This window comes from Podarcis bocagei, assembly GCF_964188305.1.
Source record: "Podarcis bocagei genome assembly, chromosome: 4".
Taxonomy (NCBI): domain Eukaryota; kingdom Metazoa; phylum Chordata; class Lepidosauria; order Squamata; family Lacertidae; genus Podarcis; species Podarcis bocagei.
This window is the reverse complement of record NC_138128.1, coordinates 32,008,340-32,022,666: the sequence shown is the minus strand read 5'-3', so window position 1 is coordinate 32,022,666 and position 14,327 is coordinate 32,008,340. Positions and strand designations below refer to the sequence as shown.

At 46.5% G+C, this 14,327-nt stretch overlaps 1 long non-coding RNA gene across 1 annotated transcript in view; it reads right to left on the bottom strand.

Annotated features, from left to right (window-relative positions):
* Window positions 1–14,072, bottom strand: part of LOC308586346 — a 31,534-nt gene extending 17,462 nt beyond the window's left edge. Inside the window, exons 1-2 of the long non-coding RNA XR_014007834.1 lie at window positions 13,998–14,072; window positions 12,934–12,980 (exon numbers count right to left, since the gene is read on the bottom strand). This is a non-coding gene — a long non-coding RNA (uncharacterized lncRNA). The remainder of the gene's footprint in view (window positions 1–12,933; window positions 12,981–13,997) is intronic.
* Window positions 14,073–14,327: the final 255 nt, after the last annotated feature.

Below are 14,327 nucleotides of genomic sequence, written 5' to 3'. Positions count from 1 at the left end.
GAAGAATTTCTTTTTACGCTGCTGCTGCTGCTGATCTCGTCTCTGCTCCTGCACCGGCAACTGAGACTTGACCAACTCCGGACATTGTCGTTTTAGATGCGCTGAAGACCCACATCGGAAACAACGCCTAACAGCAAACGCTGACTCCTCACCAGTACGCTGCTTTTGCGTCACCTCTGGCACAGCATGAGAACTCCCTCCAAACCGTCCACCTGTAGAAGCCTCTGCAGCCAACAACCTTTCTTGCCTCTTCTGCCATTCTTCAATCAAACGCCCAGTAACGTAACTGACTGATAAATCACGCTCCTGTATGCCTTCTAGAGACAAAACTAAATTATCCCAGCTTTCCGGGAGAGAACTCAAAATAATAGCCACCTTCTCCTGCTGGTCTAACGCACAGTCTCTTTCCTGTAGCGCAGCAAACTTTAACTGTAAACTGTGTAGGTGTTCCTGCATTGTAACCCCAGGCTGTAACATTGCCTTGTACAATGCCTTGCGAATGAACAGCTTGGAAACCGCTGTCTCACGCACATGGAGTTCTTTAAGTGCTTGCCACACACCTCTAGCTGTCTTGATTCCCCTCACATACGGCAACTGGGAATCTTCCAGCCCCAAGACAATTGTGGCCCTTGCTCTTTGGTCTTTATCGAGGTCTTCATCATCAGGCTTCGTAGGAAACTTACTCACCACTTGCCAGAGACGATCCCTCTGCAGCACTGCCTGCATGCGTTCCGACCACAGCAAGTAATTGGAGTCATTCAGACGCTCAAAAGCCATCTGAACTGGTTGTGAGGCCATCTTGAGAGCGATGTCCCTGGAACCCGGAACCAGCTACTCACGACCACCGAGAGAGAAAACAGGAACCACAGGACCCAGCACTCACACGCTGCAGCTGTTGTCCTTGTGTCCGCTGCGTCACCAGCTCACCACGGTCAGGAACCAGCCAGAGAACAACAACTTCTGGAACTACTGGAACCAACGCCGTTGATGCTGACACCACCGCAACTCAGGCTGGCAGCACAATGCCCATAACCTCATGGAACTTTGAAGTGTCAGGCATAGCCCTACTGGCTTTAGCCCAAACGTAGCAGAGTTTTCCTGCACAGCGAAGAAGCTAGTTGCGGCAGTAATGACTAGTCAGCTAGACTCAGAATAACTATTTACAGGATTTATTAAAAGGAAAAATAAAACCAGCAGAGTTTCTGCATACAAATAAAAGCAAAATAAATCCTCTTTCTTTCTTTCTCTCTCTCTCTCATAACCATACACAGCACTTCTAACTCCTAACACACCTCACATCAAACTGTGCTAGCAATCCCTAGATAACAGAGTTGAGTGCTGCTCGTTAACCAATCAGAGTGAGTAGTTTCTAGGTCAAGCAGACCTGGGCTTTCTGCCAAGAGTAAATTGACACCAGCTTGAGTTAATTGGTGAAGCTAGAATCTGCAAGTTTCCCACGAGAACCAATTAACAGAAACTGAAACAGAAACTGAACACCTTTTGCATGTAGATTTTTTACCCCAGTCTTCAACTGTACTGCCCTAGAAATTGTGTTCCTGCATGTTTGGCACCATGTGTGCCAACTCCCTGGGGTCCTGGGTGCCCGAGCACCCACGAAATTCCCCATGAAGGGACTGGGTACCCACAAATTTTAGAGCCAGGGCCCCACAATCATGGGCTCTGGGGGCCCTGGCTCTGAAATTTGGCACCCATGGTTGTGGGGCCAAGCTGGCACTCCTGCTACAGATCCACTAACACTATCACCATGCTAACTAACACTGCTGTGTAAAAACCTCAACCTCTTCCCTTGACTTTCACAGATTGTGAGCCAGGCACTGACAGCAAGCAGGACATACAGCAGGGCAGGATATCAAGATACGACCATCAGGGCAATTTAATGGAAGCAATGCCCTAGAGACAGTTATACCCATCTCTAAACCTAGGCATATTTCATTAACCAATGGGAGGGTGAATGACTCAGCAAATAATACACAGGTACCCCTGTGCACCTTCTCTCTTATCTCTGAACATCTGGAGAATAAGGTGTGTGTTCCTCAAGACATGAGACCAAGCATGGTGAAAGTTAACCCACTGTTTAAATTACACCAACACCGGTGATAGCTTGAGAACTGCTTTGGGCACAGTCTTGTAGGAAAGTGGAATAAAAATAAATGGTTGGAAATTACAGGATTGGGGGAATCAGTGGCTGTGTACACATTACCATCTTAAAACACAGCCAGGTCATTCTTTTTCTTGATTCAGATTGCATATGCTTTTGCAGGGAAAGGTAGATGCCTCAAAATGTGTTGTTTCATAAGAAATCAGGATAGAGACGGGACAGATATGGACTGTGGTTAACGTCGTGTGCTCACCACCTCCCAAACCAGCATTGGGAGCACGCTTGATGCAGAGTAAACAGGATTGTGTACCCAGTCTGTATCAGGAAAAATCTATTTACTCTTCCTATTTTGCTCTGTTCCCTTCTCTCATTGCTTTTCTGTCTGTATCTGTCTCACACACCCCTTCACACTTAGAGTTATACACACATGCACACACAATCACATACCCCTCAGGTGTCTTTCAACATGAAGGTTGGAAACAGCTGGCTGCTAATTTCCAAGTAAAGAACTGAGATAGCTTTTAGCACAGTCTTCCTCCCTATGCAATTGCTTCTGTGCCTCTACTTAAGCTGTATATTTTTAAAGAAACAGATTACTACAAAGAGGGTATATGCAGGAATGGGAGCAACGGTCCCCTAACTGCTACCATAGCTGCAGCTCTGATCTAGAAATGTAGTATGCAGAATTCTTGCTGCAGAGGGGAGAAAGCTGATTTGCCTTCACTTAACTTCTTGTCAAGGTACATAGAGAAATATTATCAACTGACAATAGTCAAATACTGTAACATGAATTTGACCCTTTCACCACCTACAAATGCCATCTTCAGGTGCTTCCTAAGTGACATATATTATAAATGTCCCTAATAACAAACTAAATCAGCTTCCGTGCATTTGTTTCCTGAGCTGTTTTATTGCTCCAAGTTTGGGACTCCCTCCACCCATTATTTTTTTTAAAAAAGACATGCTGGGAATAAACCTGGCACCCTCATCCAAATAATTCAACAATTCCCCTTAAGCACCCACTCCTCAGAATATAAGTAACCACAGGAGGTAGGGTCAGTCCAAAATATTTTGGTGCCTGAGGCAGAGTTACTGCAAATATTGCCCCACATCAAAGTATGTTGTATCCAAAGCCAACCAAGATATTTTATGGCCTGAGGCAGAAAACTCTCAAAGCACCTTACCTTTCCCCCTCTCTGGCAGAAAAATAATAATGATGACAAATTAAATAGCAATTTACTGCCCTTCCCAACAGTCAATATCACCTCATTCTGCCCAATAGTGTCAGGTGACCCTGGCAGAAGGGAATGGTGGTTGTGGGTGGGGTGGAAACCTCCTTGCTATGTGTTAAACTCCCTACGCCCCCCAGTCACTAACTGCCAATATTCAATTCCTTCCCACTTTTTGTTTCGATTGTAGTAGCTTTCTCTTCCTCTGTGTATAACCCTCTACCTCACAGCAGTATGGTCCAAGTAATTGAATTGTGGTCCTCGTGTGAAATGAAGCCAACTTCAACCTGCAATTTTTCTTTCATCAATTTGTCAGGGACAGTTCAGTGCAGCAACCAGCCATGTGTAGAGAGCTCCTGAAGTCTTGCCGGCAGGAGAATGAGAAGTGAGGAACCACAGGGAAGCAGTTGCTGTTTTAGCTTCCTGTTACTGAAGCTTAAGCTTCATGTTGGGATTGGTGAGGATGTCAATTTCGGGCTTTCAGTTTCCCATTTTTCCAGGTTTCAGTCTGATTCTCCACATTTGGTTTGTGATTTCTTCTGCAGCACGTCAGTGCAAATTTCTCCTAATATACACATTTTGTATGCCGGTTTGTCTAATATACACTTTTGCAAAGCAATTTTCTCTCATTTAATGTGGTGTTGTATGTTATTTCACTAATAAATGCATTTATATCAGGACCGGTTCAAGATGTTCTGGCGCCTGAGGTGAATCAGAAAATGACATCCCCCAAGAATCCTGGAAATCATAGCTTGTTATTGATTCTTTTTTCATTATTTTAAGAATACAGGAAGGGGGACTAAACCAGGGATATCCACCTAGGTTTCATCTTCTCTGCTCAAATGAGCTGAGCAGCTACTACAGTGCCCAGAAGGTAGCCTTAACAACATCCATGAAACTAGTCTCAGCTCACTTGAAGGTACGATGACAGCTGCTCTCCCCTACCTTCCCTTATGTGGAAGGGACACTTATCAGCTTGCAGCAGTTGCATGACATAGGGGAGTGAAGGGTCCAGGCTGTCCTCCTCAGCCATGAGTCCAGGCAGGTACTTGTTCTTGAGCTCAGCCTTGGCTGCAGACCTGGTGCTAGGTACCAGCAGAGTGAGGGTGGTACGCAGTGGGACAGAGTCAGTGGCTGAGGTTGGCAGGAGGGATGAAGTGCACCCTGCCGCCGCTGCCTCCTCTTCTTCCTCCAGTGTGGTGTAGTGGTTAAGAGCGGTAGTCTCGTAATCTGGGGAACCGGGTTCGCGTCTCCGCTCCTCCACATGCAGCTGCTGGGTGACCTTGGGCCAGTCACGCTTCTCTGAAGTCTCTCAGCCCCACTCACCTCACAGAGTGTTTGTTGTGGGGGAGGAAGGGAAAGGAGAATGTTAGCCGCTTTGAGACTCCTTAAAGGGAGTGAAAGGCGGGATATCAAATCCAAACTCTTCTTCTTCTTCTTCTCTGAGCTATGACACTTCACAAGCTAACAGCTGTATTTCCCATCAGCTACTACTTGATCGTTTGAAATAGAAATGCCTGGGATTGAAGCAGGGTCTACTGCATGCAGAGGATGTGTCCTGCATATTGCTGTGGCTCCTTCCTGACAATTCAAGAGCTAACTTGGTAGATAACTTGGTAAAGGTAAAGGTACCCCTGACTGTTAGGTCCAGTCACAGATGACTCTGGGGTTGCAATGCTCATCTCTATAGGCCAAGGGATCCAGCGTTTGTCCGCAGACAACTTCCGGGTCATGTGGTCAGCATTACTAAGCCGCTTCTGGCAAAACCAGAGCAGCGCATGGAAACGCCATTTACCTTCCCGCCAGAGTGGTACCTATTTATCTACTTGCACTTGACGTGCTTTCGAACTGCTAGGTGGGCAGGAGCTGGGACCGAACAATGGGAGCTCACCCCGTCGCGGGGATTTGAACCACTGACCTTCTGATCGGCAAGTCCTAGGCTCAGTGGTTTAGACCACAGCGCCACCCGCGTCTCAGATAATTTGGTAGCTTGCCTCAAACTGGGATATTAGAAACTGGTTAATAATTATCCAATATGGTGGGATTCCGGAAGGATCTTATAACTGTGTCCTTTAGGCCTGCTGAAACTCTGCTTATTGCAAGGAGGCAATGACCACTCCCTTCACCCACTCAACCAATCAACTGCTGGATTTTTTTGATGAGCCAGGAAAGCCAAGGATCTAGCACACATGTGGTAGCTCTCACATTTCCAAGCAGTGCCGGCCCACCCATGAGGCAAGGTAAGGTGACTGCCTTCAGCGGCAGGATCCACAGGGGCAGCAGAGCCTGATGTAGATCTTCATTTCCCCCTTGTTCCTGATGTAGTTCTCCACCCACCCCTTGTTCCCTGGTGGGGAGCAGGGCTTCATTTTGTGGTTCGCCTCAGGTGCCAAAATGTCTTGGACCAGCCCTGTTTCCAAGGATCCCATTCACATCCTTGGGTTGTACAAGTTGAAAAGTATCCATTAACACTGGACAACTCAGGGGGCAAAATTACCTGCACTAGACCTGTAAACTATAACATCCAAGTCAGAGTGGAGCTGAGTGCTTTTGTCAGCAAAGTGCTGAGCAAATTGTTCACAGCAAGTGGTCTAACTGCTCTTCACTGGACCAAAGTGTAAAAGACCCTGGACCACTCAAAACAGCCATGCTAGATGGCTCCTTGATAACACAATGCAGGCGGGGGAGAGAGACATTTCACTGCCTGCATTGCTGCAAAAGAAGAAGAGGAGGAGGAGGAGGAGGAGGAGTTTGGACTTGATATCCCACTTTATCACTACCCGAAGGAGTCTCAAAGCGGCTAACAATCTCCTTTCCCTTCCTCCCCCACAACAAACACTCTGTGAGGTGAGTGGGGCTGAGAGACTTCAAAGAAGTATGACTAGCCCAAGGTCACCCAGCAGCTGCATGTGGAGGAGCGGAGACGCGAAGCCGGTTCACCAGATTATGAGTCTACCACTCTTAACCACTACACCACACTGCCTTCAAATAACCTGAAGCTTGTACTCAGTTGGATTCATTCCAAGTTTTCTGCCAACATGAGTTTCATCATCACCAAGTCCTGAGAGAAACGGGGCTGGGCTGGCTCCACTCTCTGAGAGGGTATACTCAGGAACAACCATGTCCACCATTCTGGTCATTTCTCCATTCCAGAGGTCCACCAGGGCTTTGACAGAATTGCCTGCCAAGGTAACAGGAAACCCCTGAAGAGCCATCAGGAAACCATCCAGACCCATCAGCTTCCTGGGGTGAACCACCTTAATCATTCCCCCCTACCCCTGAGAGTATACAGTATACTACTGATTGCCTTCAAGTGTACAGTAGCTTCCTATATAAGAAGAATTCTGTCCCCAATTTTGTGAAAAGTGGTCTCTCTGCTTTTAAAGTTGATTATAGCCCCCTCCCATGTTCATGAGAGTTCTTATTTGCAACAAGCTGGATACTTCACTAGAGACGAGAACCAAGTATGAAATTGGGTTTTCTTCCATCTAAGTAGAAAGGCCAACCAGAGTATTTTGTGCAGTGTAGTCACGTACCCTGGAGCTGAGTGCAGACAGATAAAATTAATTTGATAGGTGACTCACTTCTTGCCCTTGTTAGTTCACAATGATTCATTTGATCCAAGCAGATTTTCTAACTCCAGTAAATGCAGGCTAGCGAAAATATTGCCTGCAATATATTAGTACACTGGACAATGGCAGTTGTCAAGGTACCTGCCTGCCGGTTGGCAATGCCCCTCAGAGCACATTCAGAACAACTTCCTTTAAAACTGAGCTGCTTATTTAAACAGAGAAGTGAATATGCAAAGTGTTCAAATCACCCCAATCAGATTACTAGCGATAGAACCTGGGCACTGCTGAGTCAAAACCGTCAGTTAAAATATGTGCCTAGCCTACCTGCATTTCCGTAAAGCAACACAGTACAATGCAGGGTCGAAAAAGAGGGGGTGAATTTATTTTGCTTGGTCAGAGAACTGACTCATTAAAATAAACTTGTTTAAGACAATGCAAAAGTGAAGAGTTTGTTCTTACAAACATTGTGTATTCTTAGACTTAGTTCTAAAGAGTTCTTCATAATCTCTCAAAGTATGAGCTGCACTCTGGGGCATTGTGTCTGGTTTAAGTCATACTCATACTAAATCCATGGTTTTGACTTATAAAGCCTTAAACAGCTCAGAACCACAATACCCCAAGGACTGGCTATTTCCATATGAACCTACTCGGACTCCGAGATCATTTTCTGAGGCCCTCCTTCATGTGCCCCCTCCTTGAGAGGCTCAGAGGGTGGCAACATGAGAACGGGCCTTCTCTGCAGTGGCTCCCTGTCTGTGGAATGTTCTCCCCAGGGAAGTTCGTCTGGCGCCTCATTATACACCTTTAGGCGCCAGGCAAAAATGTTCCTTTTTAACCAGGTCCTTGATTGACCTAACTGACATCCTATGCCCTTTTAAAATGGGGGTCTTTTTGAGGGGGTATTATTAGGTTATTGCTTTTATTTTGATTTTATATATTGTGATCTTTTTTTGTGAACCACCCTGAGACCTCTGGGTACAGGATATACAAATTAATAAAATAAATAATAAAATAAAATAAATAATACATAGCGACTGCTGTTGCCCCTCCCCCTTTTCTTTTCTTTTCCTTCTTTGGATGTTGCCATGGCCTTTGGCTAGCGCAATAAAATCCAATAAATTTAAATTAAATATGCATCCAGCTACTCCTACAAAATGCTCCCAAATTAACAAGAGTCTAAATTTGAGGCCCCCTCAGAGTTGGAGGTCCTGGATAAAAAAGCCCTCCTGCACAGTGGTCCTGAGTCCCACTGAGTCGAGTGGACTTAGTCCCAATTAAGTCTGCATAGGATTGCAGCCTATGTGTAGGACAGCAGCATGCTTTTCTATACACTGTTTACTTTGCTGCATATAGCAATGCAATACTTTTCATGCAGTACAGAATCTTTGCTCTGAGTTTAGTTCAATTATTATGTTGTTTAGCGTACAACAACATAGTTGGTATGCGTGGGCATAGCCAGGGGAGTGCAGGAGGGGCAGCTGCCCCTTCTAAATCAAGTAAATAAATAAAAATACTTAACTAAGTGACCAATTGCATCACAGAAATCTTGGTTCTGCCCCCCTAAAATAAAGACTGCCCCGCTAAAATAAATTCTGGCTATGCCCATGCTGGCATACCAGGAACAAATATCCCTCAAAAATGCCTTACTTCTGTTTTTTTTTATATAATGATTTTTATTGGTTTTTTTAACACATATTTAACACGAACAATACACAATACAGTAACAAACAAACACATAAACATGTAAAATTTCAAAACCTTCTTTTCTTGAACCCTGTTTCTCTGACTTCCCCATACCTTCCCTTTCTGCATCACTATTTTCAAATTTCTTCCAGCAAATCCTCACTTCAGAATTTAACTAATTAACCTTTTACTCCTCCTGTCTTTTACCAAATCAATACAGCTGTAACCTCTTAATTTCCCTAACCTTGGCATTTTAGCACTCATTTATTTTATAATAGTTCTTAAGATAGACTTTAAATTTCTTCCAATCTTCCTCCACCGTCTCTTTTCCTTGGTCTCGGATTCTGCCAGTCATCTCAGCCAGTCCCATGTAGTCAATCACCTTCGTCTGCCATTCTTCCAGTGTGGGTAGTTCTTGTGTCTTCCAATACTTTGCTATAAGGACTCTTGCTGCTGTTGTGGCGTACATAAAAAAAGTTCTGTCTTTCTTTGACACCAATTGGCCGACCACGCCCAGGAGAAAAGCCTCTGGTTTCTTAAGGAAGGTATACTTAAATACCTTTTTCATTTCATTATAAATCATCTCCCAGAAGGCCTTAATCCTTGGGCAAGTCCACCAAAGGTGAAAGAATGTACCTTCAGTTTCCTTACATTTCCAACATTTATTATCAGGCAGATGGTAGATCTTTGCAAGCTTGACTGGTGTCATGTACCACCGGTAAATCATTTTCATAATATTCTCTCTTAAGGCATTACATGCCGTAAACTTTATACCAGTGGTCCATAACTGTTCCCAGTCAGCAAACATAATGTTATAACCGAAGTCTTGTGCCCATTTAATCATAGCTGATTTAACCGTCTCATCCTGTGTATTCCACTTCAGCAACAAATTATACATTCTTGACAAAATTTTTGTATTGGGTTCTAACAATTCCATTTCTAATTTGGATCTGTCCACCTGGAAGCCAATTTTCCTGTCTTGTTTAAACACCTCCATTATTTGATAATAATGGAGCCAATCTCGAACTTTAGACTTCAATTTCTCATAGCTCTGTAGTTTCACCTTGTCCCCCTCTTGCTCTAGAATTTCCCAATATTTTGGCCATTTAGATTCCATATTAAGCTTTTTCACCCCCTTAGCTTCCATTGGCGACAGCCACCTTGGGGTTTTGTTTTCCAACAAGTCTTTATATCTAATCCAGACATTATATAATGCTTTCCTAACAATGTGATTCTTAAAACCTTTATGAGCTTTTACCTTGTCATACCATATATATGCATGCCATCCGAAAACATTATTAAACCCTTCCAAATCTAAAATGTCTGTGTTCTCAAGAAGTAGCCAATCTTTCAACCAGCAAAAAGCTGCTGATTCATAATACAGCTTTAAGTCCGGCAGGGCAAACCCCGCCTCTTTCTTTTGCATCCGTTAGTATCTTAAATAAAAATGCCTTACTTCTGATGGCAAAACACTTTGAGCCAGGCCTGCAATGGAAAGGGAAAGCTTTAACTCTTACATGGTTCGTGGTGGGAGGGGAAGAAACACCCTCAAATCATGTGACAATATTGAACGGATAACAGGGAAATGCGACTAGCTAACTACTGTATTTTTCGCCCTATAGGACGCACTTTTTCCCCTCCAAAAATGAAGGGGAAATCAGGGTGCGTCCTATGGAGCGAATGCAGGCTTTCGCTGAAGCCTGGAGAGCGAGAGGGGTCGGTGCGCACCGACCCCTCTCGCTCTTCAGGCTTCAGGAAGCTCTGCGCAACCCTCGGGAGACTGACTCCGAGGGTTGCGCAGAGCTGCCTGCAGTCCCCGGCTCAGCACAGCTCTGCGCGGCCATCCAGAGCAGGGCGGGACTTAGCACCCCGCTCCGGATGGCGGCGCAGATCTGCAGGCAGCTCTGCGCAGCCATCCGGAGCAGGGCGGGACTTAGCACCCCGCTCCGGATGGCGGCGCAGATCTGCCTGCCGTCCCGGGATCAGCGCAGCTCTGCGCGGCCACCGGGAGCTGGGGGCGAAGCCCCGCCCCGCTCCCGATGGCCGCGCAGAGCTGCCTGCAGTCCCGGGACTGCAGGCAGATCTGCGCCGCCATCCGGAGCGGGGTGCTAAGTCCCGCCCTGCTCCGGATGGCCGCGCAGAGCTGCCTGCCATCCCGGGACTGCAGGCAGATCTGCGTGGCCATCCGGAGCGGGGCGCTAAGTCCCGTCCCGCTCCCGATGGCGGCGCAGAGCTGCCTGCCGTCTCGGGATCAGCGCAGCTCTGCACGGCCACCGGGAGCAGGGGGCGAAGCCCCGTCCCGCTCCCGATGGCCGCGCAGAGCTGCCTGCAGTCCCGGGATCAGCGCACTTCTCCCCATCGCCAGCCCCACAAGCTCGGGGGACAGCGGGGAGGCAGAGCGTGCCTTCCCACTGTTCCCCAACCTGGTTCTTCCAGCCCCACACCTGGGGGGGAAATATTTATTTTTCCTTTATTTCCCCCCCAAAAAACTAGGTGCGTCCTATGGGCCAGAGCGTCCTATGGGGCGCAAAATACGGTAAACAATATCCAAAGGAAGGCTTTAGCCTAGGCAAATGCACTAAAATACATTCTGCACAACTGGAGCCAAATGTGATTAACCATCATCAGAAGACCACATAAAGTTATTAAACGCAGCACGGCTTATCTTCTTGTTGTAATATGCTTTTAGGGATGTTCTTCCGCTCCCCAGGAAAAAAAATTAGCCATGTATGAAAGAACAGGAACTGGGATTATAGAATATAAAATGCAGTTTGGGCCCAGAGGGCTGCAACTATTACAATCTGGGTAGCCATTTTAGGATATTTCCAGCAGGTTCTTCTGCTGGGAGGCAGGCAGTTATCCTATTACAGTATATTAGAAAGCAAGAGAGGTTAGCTTGATTTTTTTGCATGCAGTTTGCTACAGTCTTGTCAACCAGCACAGCAATTAAATCCATCCATTAAGAAATCTAACAAACCGAGGATTGTTGATTGTATTTATCCCAGGCATGTTTCGCTAACAATGAATTCCTAATCACTGTCTACTCAGAAATGAGTACTATTGAGTCCAATGGGTCTTACTCTCAGGAAAGTGGGGAATGGATTGCAATGTACATTTATTCTTTTTGTTGCCCCGTTAAACCACATAGGCTTGATCTGCTGGGATGAGCAAGCTAGGATCCAGTGAATCTCCAGCTGAGCAAGGGAGGGTTATGGCTCAGATAGGTTATGCTGGTGTAAATCCCAAACCCTGGTTTAGCCGAAGTTATGTTAAACCTGAGTTCCTTATTCAGCTCAGCCGGGGCTCAGCCAGCAAAACTGATCTGGGCAGATTTTAAAGTAGCATAAGCCATAGCTGTCAACCGTCCCTTATTTGGCGGGAAAGTCCCTTATCCCAGCGCTGTGTCCCGCTGCTGTCCCTTATTGATGATGTACCTTAAATTTCCCGGGTTTCAAAGGAAGCAGCTCCTCTCCCTCCCTCCCTGCCGGCCAGGGAGGAGGGAGGCTCCAACTGTGTTGCTTGGCTGCGTTGCTCACCCAATAAGGAGTCTAAGAACGACCGGGGGGTGGAGCTTGCATGCCTTGTGCCGATCAAATCAGCTGCGTTGCCTGGGGACTCGCCTTTGCTCAGCGCTTCCCAGCAGAGAGGTGACTGTGGTTTTCCTTGCTGCATCTCCTTTGCCGGGTTGCTTCGCTGTGGGAACCACGAAGCTTGAGGCTTTGTTTGGCTGCTGGCTGGGCTTTCTGCCTTTGGCTTGGAGGGGCTCAGAAGTTGAACATAGCTGTTCTTGGAAAATCCCTTATTTTGGCTGCTGATCCCTTATTTTCGAGGCTGCTGGTCCCTTATTTTCAAATCTGTAAATTGACAGCTATGGCATAAGCCCTGGAAAGCAGGTGTTCCTTAGGGCAGGGGAGGAATCTGAAGGGGGACTTAGATGGGATCCTAAGCTTGTTCAGCTAGGCCATATGACCTGATAACCTGGTATAAATCAAGCTAGTAAAAAGGGTGGTGAAACCGAAACTCTGGTGACAGAACTATTTGGTATGGTGGTACCAGGAGGGTGTGCAAGCCCCAGTCCAGTGGACCAGAGAAGACAAAGGTCTCCCTAGCCTGCTAGAATCTACAATTCAGTTTGCCAGATTGCCAGGGGCAACTACTACAGACAGACTGTCTTTGTATTGCAATTCCAGCGCATTAGACATTCCAAGACACCACTGGCAGGCTTGGCTATAAAATCCATCTTAGGATAGACAGTTAGAATGAAAAACATTGTTCCATGCCAGCCCCAATCTCCAAGTGGTGAGAGATTTTTAGGGGTTCCAATGCTTACCTGGGGTTTGGTTGTCTTGGAATGAGGGTCAGCAGAGACTGTGATGCCTGCAGGTGATACGGTTTTATTGACACATATGTACAGGCTAAGTATAAGATCATGGGTAGGCAAACTAAGGTCTGTGGGCCAGATCAGGCCCAATTGCCTTCTGGATCCAGCCCACGGACGGTTCGGGGATCGCCACGTGGATCGCCAGCGCACACATTCTTTCCCTCCTCCCTCCCTCCTCCTGGCTTCTCCCCGCCCTGCCTAGAGGCGGAAGGGTGCTGGGCTTTGTTGGTGCCAGCAGCAGCAGCGCTCAAGCGGCCGCCATTTTAAGCAGCCCGTCTCCGGAGCCCTTTCACGCACTGCTCATCGTCCCTCCGCCAACAGCCCCTGTCGCTCACAAGACACAGGTAAGCCACCGGGGCTCGTGGTGCTCTTGCATCATCCCCCCCAAAAAATATAGTCTGGCCCCCCATAAGGTCTGAGGGACAGTGGACCAGCCCCCCTGCTGAAAATGTTTGCTGATCCCTGCATAAGATGGAGATGTTCGCAGTATTAACTTCCCAACATATCTTGTTTCTCCATTAATCACAGATTTGGATCCAGCACAGATCAAGCATGTCTCCAGCTTTCAGCCTGCTTCAGGTCAGCTCTCTCTCACACACTCCAGTTATTGTTCTCCTACCTAGCAGCTAGGTGAGGCAAGACCCACCCATTAGCCTGGAGGACACCATCACTTAGTTGCAACCTAGCTCATTCTTTAAGTGGCCAGCTAAGGTCTTATAAAAAACTTGTCTGACCAGTTCTTTAAACTCCTCTGTTGGATGCTCTCACTGAGTACAGAATCCCAATAACTGGAAGAGAAGAGGACATTCCAGACTGACACCCCCCCACACCACACACAAACCCACAACAATATGAAAGTACATCTGGGAAGAAAAAGATCAAATTATCATTTATAGCTAGCCATTCTTTCTCAGTATGCATCTTACTACACTTTCAGTCATTGCCCTACTGTGAGGAAATCAATGTGAAAATACTAGCAAAATGTCCAACAATTGGGAATATGTATGAAGTGCCTGCGTGCATTTTTAAAAGCTTTTGCTGAGAGGCCTATTAAACATGCTGTTTGTAGTCTGTTGCTTACTAGGTGTGCATATCAGTCTGCAAGAATGAGGTCAGTCTGCAAAAATGAGGTCTGAGGTAAAGCTTATGATGTCACAAAGGTATTTATGGTTACCTAAGGCAAAGGTGCTCCCTGAATACCCTGTTCCTGCAGGGAAGGGATATTAGGACATCTCTCTCTCATATTGTATGCCATAAGGTTGCTAATCCACTCTGTTACTTTCCTCTTCATCTTAGCTTTCAAATAAACACCTCTCCCTGGTGTGATAGAAAAGTTGTTCTGG